The following is a 5,756-nucleotide window of genomic DNA, read 5'->3' on the forward strand; positions in this document are numbered from 1 at the left end:
CACCTGACACCACAAAATAAAACTGACAACTGCTAAACCTGCACTGGGTAAAATTTATGATTAACTTTAAAATGACAGAAAAGCCAAATCTTCTTTAAATAACTTAGATCTGCAAAATCCTATCCAAGAGACCGGAGCTTGGTAGAAACAATGGCTGCAAAAGGAAAGGCAAACAGATGATGAAGAAATCAATTTTGTTTAAAAATTGAATCAGGCCTCGGGTGGTGGCTCACATCTGTAATCCCAGCACTTTGGGAGGCTGAGGTGGGTGGATCACCTGAGGTCAGGGGTTCAAGACTAGCCTGGCCAACATGGTGAAACTTCATCTCTACTAAAAATACAAAAATTAGCCAGGTGTGGTGGCAGGTACCTGTAATCCCAGCTACTTGGGAGGCTGAAGCAGGAGAACTGGTTGAACCTGGGAGGCCGAGGTTGCAGTGAGCTGAGATCACGCTGCTGCATGCCAGCCTGGGCAACAAAGTGAGACTCTGTCTCAAAAAAAAAAAAAAAAAATTGAATCAAATTAAATGGAATCAAATTAAATTTAATTCAAATTAAATTAAAATTAAAATTGAATTAAATTGATACCAGTGAAAATACTTTCCAACAAAATAAAATTTTTATGCAAAAAATAAGTGGTTTGATTGTGTCTTTTTTGTTTTTTGTTTTTTGAGATGGAGTTTCACTCTTATTGCCCAGGCTGGAGTGCAATGGAGCGATCTTGGCTCACTGCAACCTCCACCTTCCGGGTTCAAGCAATTCTCCTGCCTCAGCCTCCCGAATAGCTTGGATTACAGACATGCGCCACCACGCCCAGCTAATTTTGTATTTTTAGTAAAGATGGGGTTTCTCCATGTTGGTCAGGCTGGTCTTGAACTCCCAACCTCAGGTGATCCGTCCACCTCAATCTCCCGAAGTGCTGGGATTACAGGCATGAGCCACTGCACCCAGCTCTGTATTTACACTTTATCAAGAAATTAATTTACTTTAATGCATCTTGTTCCAAGAATGCCTTATTGACAAAACAATCAGTGTTGGCAAATATTCTAATTAAAATATTCCTTTCTTTCCTTTCCTTTCTTTTTTTCAGAGACAGGGTCTTGCTCTGTCGCCCATGCTGGAGCACAGTGGTATGATCATAGCTTACTGCAGCCTTGAATTCCTGGGCCCAAGCTGTTCTTCTGCCTCAGCTTCCCAGGGAGCTGGAATTACAGGCACACACAACCATGCCCAGCTATTTCAAAAAATGTTTTGTAGAGACAGGGTCTCACTATGTTGCTCAGACTATAATTAAAATAGTTCGATTCAAGATAAGCACCAATTAAAGCAGGTTGAAAATGCCCCCATCTGTTGAAAACTCCTAATTTTATACATCACTACCTGAATTCCAGACTCAAATAACCAACTGCCCATGGGACATTCTCACTTGGATGTCCCAAAACCTCATCAGACATATATGCCCAAAGGCAAACTGCTGATCTTTTTTTTTTTTTTTGAGACAGAGTCTCACTCTATTGCCCAGGCTGGAGTGCAGTGGCGCAATCTCGGTCCACAGCAACCTCCGCCTTTCAAGTTCAAGAGATTCTTGTGCCTCAGCTGCCCAAGTAGCTGGGATTACAGGCGCGTGCCAAATTTTTGTATTTTTAGTAGAGATGGAGTTTCACCATGTTGGCCAAGCTAGTCTTGAACTCCTGACCTCAAATGATCCTCCTGCCTCAGCCTCCCAAAGTGCTGGGATTACAGGCGAGAGCCACTGCGCCCGGTCTGCTGATCCTTCTTTCATCAACATGTCCTCCTTTCCAGACACCCTGTCTTGGACTGGGACCATCCAGTTACTCATGCCAAAAACTCAGGGTACCCGCCACCCTCACTTCTCTCACCCCCCAACCACAACCTAATGCCAAGTCCTATCAACTCAACAGCCAGGGTATCTCTCAAATCTGTCCTCTTTCCAGCTGTACTTCCAATGCCCTCATCCAAGCTCATGGCATCTTCTTGCTCTCCGTACAACTAGTCTCCTCAAAACCACTGTTGTACCCTGATCCGTCCCCCACACTCATGGTTTAACAGTTTAAAACAGTGAGTGGGTGTGGAAGCTCACATCTGTAATCCTAGTGCTTTGGGAGGCCGAGGTAGGAGAATTGCTTGAGGCCAGGAGTTTGAGACCAGCCTAAGCAACATAGTGAGACCCCATCTCTAAAAATTAAACAAAACAAAACAAAACAAAAAAAACTAAATTAAAATAAAAATAGTTTAAAAAGTAAACCAGGACCTCCCCTTTCAGTAAAGGCAGTCTAGGTACTTTGGCCAAAACCTTCTGCTAAAAACAGCTACAAAAGCATTTTAAAAATTTACACACACACACACACACACACACATGCACACAAAATCTTTTTTTTTTTTTTTTTTTTTTAAAAAGACAGGGTCTTGCTCTGCCACCTAGGCTGGACTGCAGTCTCCTGATCATAGCTCACTGTAACCTGAAACTCCTGGGCTCATGAGATTCTCCTGCCTCAGCTAGGATTACAGGCACACATCACCATTCCCAGCTAATTTTTTATATTTTTTCTAGAGATGGGGTCTCGCCATGTTGCCCAGGCTGGCCTTGAACTCCTGGCCTCAAGCCATCCTCCAGGTCAGCCTCCCAAAGTGCTGGGATTACAGGCATGAGCCACCACGTCCAATTGACACACACAATCTTAAAAGCGTCAAAGAGGCCAGGTATGGTGGCTAATGCCTGTAATCCCAGCACTTTGGGAGGCTAAGGTGGGTGGAGCACCTGAAGTCGGGAGTTTGAGACCAGCCTGGCCAAGATCATGAAACCCCGTCTCTACTAAAACTACAAGAAAAATTAGCCGGGCATGGTGGCAGGCAACTGTAATCCCAGCTATTCAGGGGGCTGAGGCAGGAAAACAGCTTGAACCTGGGAGGCGGAGGTTGCAGTGAGCCAAGATCACTGCACTGCACCACTTCAGCCTGGGTGATAGAGTGAGACTCTGTCTCAAAAAAAAAAAAAAAAAAAAAGGCCAAGTGCCGTGGCTCAAGCCTGTAATCCCAGCACTTTGGGAGGCCGAGGCGAGTGGATCACCTGAGGTCAGGAGTTCGAGACCAGGCTGCCCAACATTGCGAAACCCATCTCTACTAAAAATACAAAAACTAGCCAGGCATGGTGGTGGGCGCCTGTAATTCCAGCTATTCAGGAGGCTGAGGCAGGAGAATTGCTTGAACCTAGGAGGCAGAGGTTGCAGTGAGCTGAGATTGCGCCTCTGCACTCCAGCCTGGGTAAAAAAAAGCAAAATTCCATCTCAAAAAGAAAAAGCATCAAAGAACTAACAAAATAGTGAAGAGCTGCTATGCTGAATCTGGGAGAGAACAGGACTCCCAAGAGGTGACCCAGATACTTGAGGCTGCAGTCGCCCTGTAAGCTTTTGCCAATTGAAAAGAGTGGCTGAGAGGCTAAAATCACTTTGGGTGGCTTTGCATGGCGGGAGATAAACATCTAAGTCTGGGGCCTGCCAAGCCTGTGGGTGATAAGCCACCTCCCACACGCGATTCAGGCCCAAAGGACTGCATTTCAGAAGTAAAGGTGAACTGAAAGTAAAGCCATCCTTACCTGAATGACAGTCCAGGTTTGAGTCATCCAGGTTCCCGAGAAAACACCACACCCTAAGTATGAACTCCGATGATCTCAGTTTGCTGATCCCTCCAGGTGCCTGGCAAAAGCAATAGAAAAATTCTGTTTGGCCAGGCCCGGTGGCTCACGCCTATAATCCCAGCACTTTGGGATGCCAAGTTCAGAGGATCCCTTGAGATCAGGAGTTTGAGACCAGCCTGGCCAACATGATGAAACCCCATCTCTACTAAAAATAGAAACATTAGCTTGGTGTGGTGGTGGTCACCTGTAATCCCAGCTACTCAGGAGGCAGGAGAATCACTTGAACCCAGGAGTCGGAGGTTACGGTGAACCAAGATTGTACCACTGCACTCCAGCCTGGGTGACAGAGTGAGACTCCATCTCAAAAAAAAAAAAAGAAAGAAAGAAAGAAAGGAAAACTCTCTTTGGTGAATTAGTTCTACAAATAATTTCAGAATCACAATGTTTAACATACAAAAATAAACAGACACACGAGGAAGCAAGATTCCTTGAGCTAAAACCACCAAAAATAACAGTCAATAGAAATAGAGCCAGAGGAACTCCAGACCATAAAACAAATTATACTTATTATGTTCAAGAAATTAAATACCAAAATTGAAAATTTCAGCAAGGAACTGGAAGCTCTATAAATTATATAACATATGTGAAAAATAAATAAATAGAAAGTCAGCCAGGTGCAGTGGCTTGCACCTGTAACCCCAGCACTTTGGGAGGCCGAGGCAAGGAGATTACTTGAGGCCAGGAGTTTGAGACCACCTGGCCAACATGACAAAACCTCGTCTCTACTAAAATTATAAAAATTAACTGGGCATGGTGGTGTGCACCTGTAATCCCAGCTACTCGGGAGGCTGTGGCAGGAGAATTACTTGAACCCAGGAGGCCGAGGTTGCAATGAGTAGAGATCGCACCGCTGCACTCCAGCCTGGATGACAGAGCAAGACTCAGTCTCAAAAAAACAAAACAAAACAAAACAAAAGTCTATGACTAAAAAATTCAAACTAAAGGCGAGGCACAGTGGCTCACGTCTGTAATCCCAGTATTTTTGGGGAGGCCAAGGCAGTGTGGGTCATGAGGTCAAGAGATTGAGACCATCTGGCCAACATGGTGAAACCCTGTCTCTACTAAAAAAAAATACAAAAACTTAGCTGGGCGTGGTGGCACGTGCCTGTAGTCCTAGCTACTTGGGAGGCTGAGGCAGGATAATCGCTTGAACCCAGGAGGCGGAAGCTGCAATGAGCCAAGATCACACCACTGCACTCCAGCCTGGTGACAGGGCGAGACTCAGTATCAAAAAAAGAAAAAGAGAAAGAAAAATTCAAACTAAAACTGTAAGCTCAATGGATGGATTTAACAGCAGATATGATGTGGCTGAAAAATGAGTTAGAGAACTGGAAGGCAGGTCAGAAAAAACAATCCAGAAACAAGCATAGAGAGACACAAGGATGTGAAACGCAGAAGAAAAGATTACAGATCTGGAAGTTACAATGAGACCATCTTACACACGTTTAATTGCAGTCTCAGAGGAAGAGAAGAGGAACCAGACCATCAGACCAGACAGTATATTAAATTATGGTTGAGAATTTTCCTGAATGGATGGAAGATAGCAATCTATAGATTTAAGAACTCAAACAGACGCCAAGCAGAGTTTTAAAAAAGAAATTCACACTTGACCGATCATGGTGAAAATGTAGGAAATCAAAGACAACAAGAAAATCATAAAAACAACAGATAATAGTGCTGGTTATTTACCTCAGGTCTCTGCACCCTTCTTTAATCTGCTCTGAGATGCTGGGGCTAGGGTCTGCAAGCCACATTTTCCAGGCCCCCTTGCCAGCTGACTTCCTGTTAGCTTCTGCCAATCAGAGGCACTAAAGGGAGATTAGCAGGTGGGAGAGGGGATTCCTTCCTGTCTCAGACAAAAATAGACTCAGTGAAAAAAAAAAAAAGAGACAAAGCACATCACTATATAATAATAAAGGTTTGATTTCCCAGGATGGCATAGTATCTCTAACTTTCAGTCATCTGTTAACATGGCCTCAAAATACACAAATGAAGTAAATTTTTTTTCTTTTTTTCTTTTTTTTTTCTGAGATGGAATCTT

The 5,756-nt window shown here is 44.0% G+C and overlaps 1 long non-coding RNA gene across 1 annotated transcript; it reads right to left on the reverse strand.

Annotated features, from left to right (window-relative positions):
* Positions 1–376: 376 nt before the first annotated feature.
* Positions 377–5,541, reverse strand: LOC144329609 (uncharacterized). Its single transcript, XR_013395031.1, has 3 exons — positions 5,405–5,541; positions 3,614–3,713; positions 377–488 (listed from the first exon to the last, which is right to left on the reverse strand). It is a non-coding gene; the product is annotated as an uncharacterized LOC144329609 (long non-coding RNA).
* Positions 5,542–5,756: the final 215 nt, after the last annotated feature.

The sequence above is a fragment of the Macaca mulatta genome, chromosome 6 (assembly GCF_049350105.2).
Source record: "Macaca mulatta isolate MMU2019108-1 chromosome 6, T2T-MMU8v2.0, whole genome shotgun sequence".
Lineage (NCBI taxonomy): Eukaryota > Metazoa > Chordata > Mammalia > Primates > Cercopithecidae > Macaca > Macaca mulatta.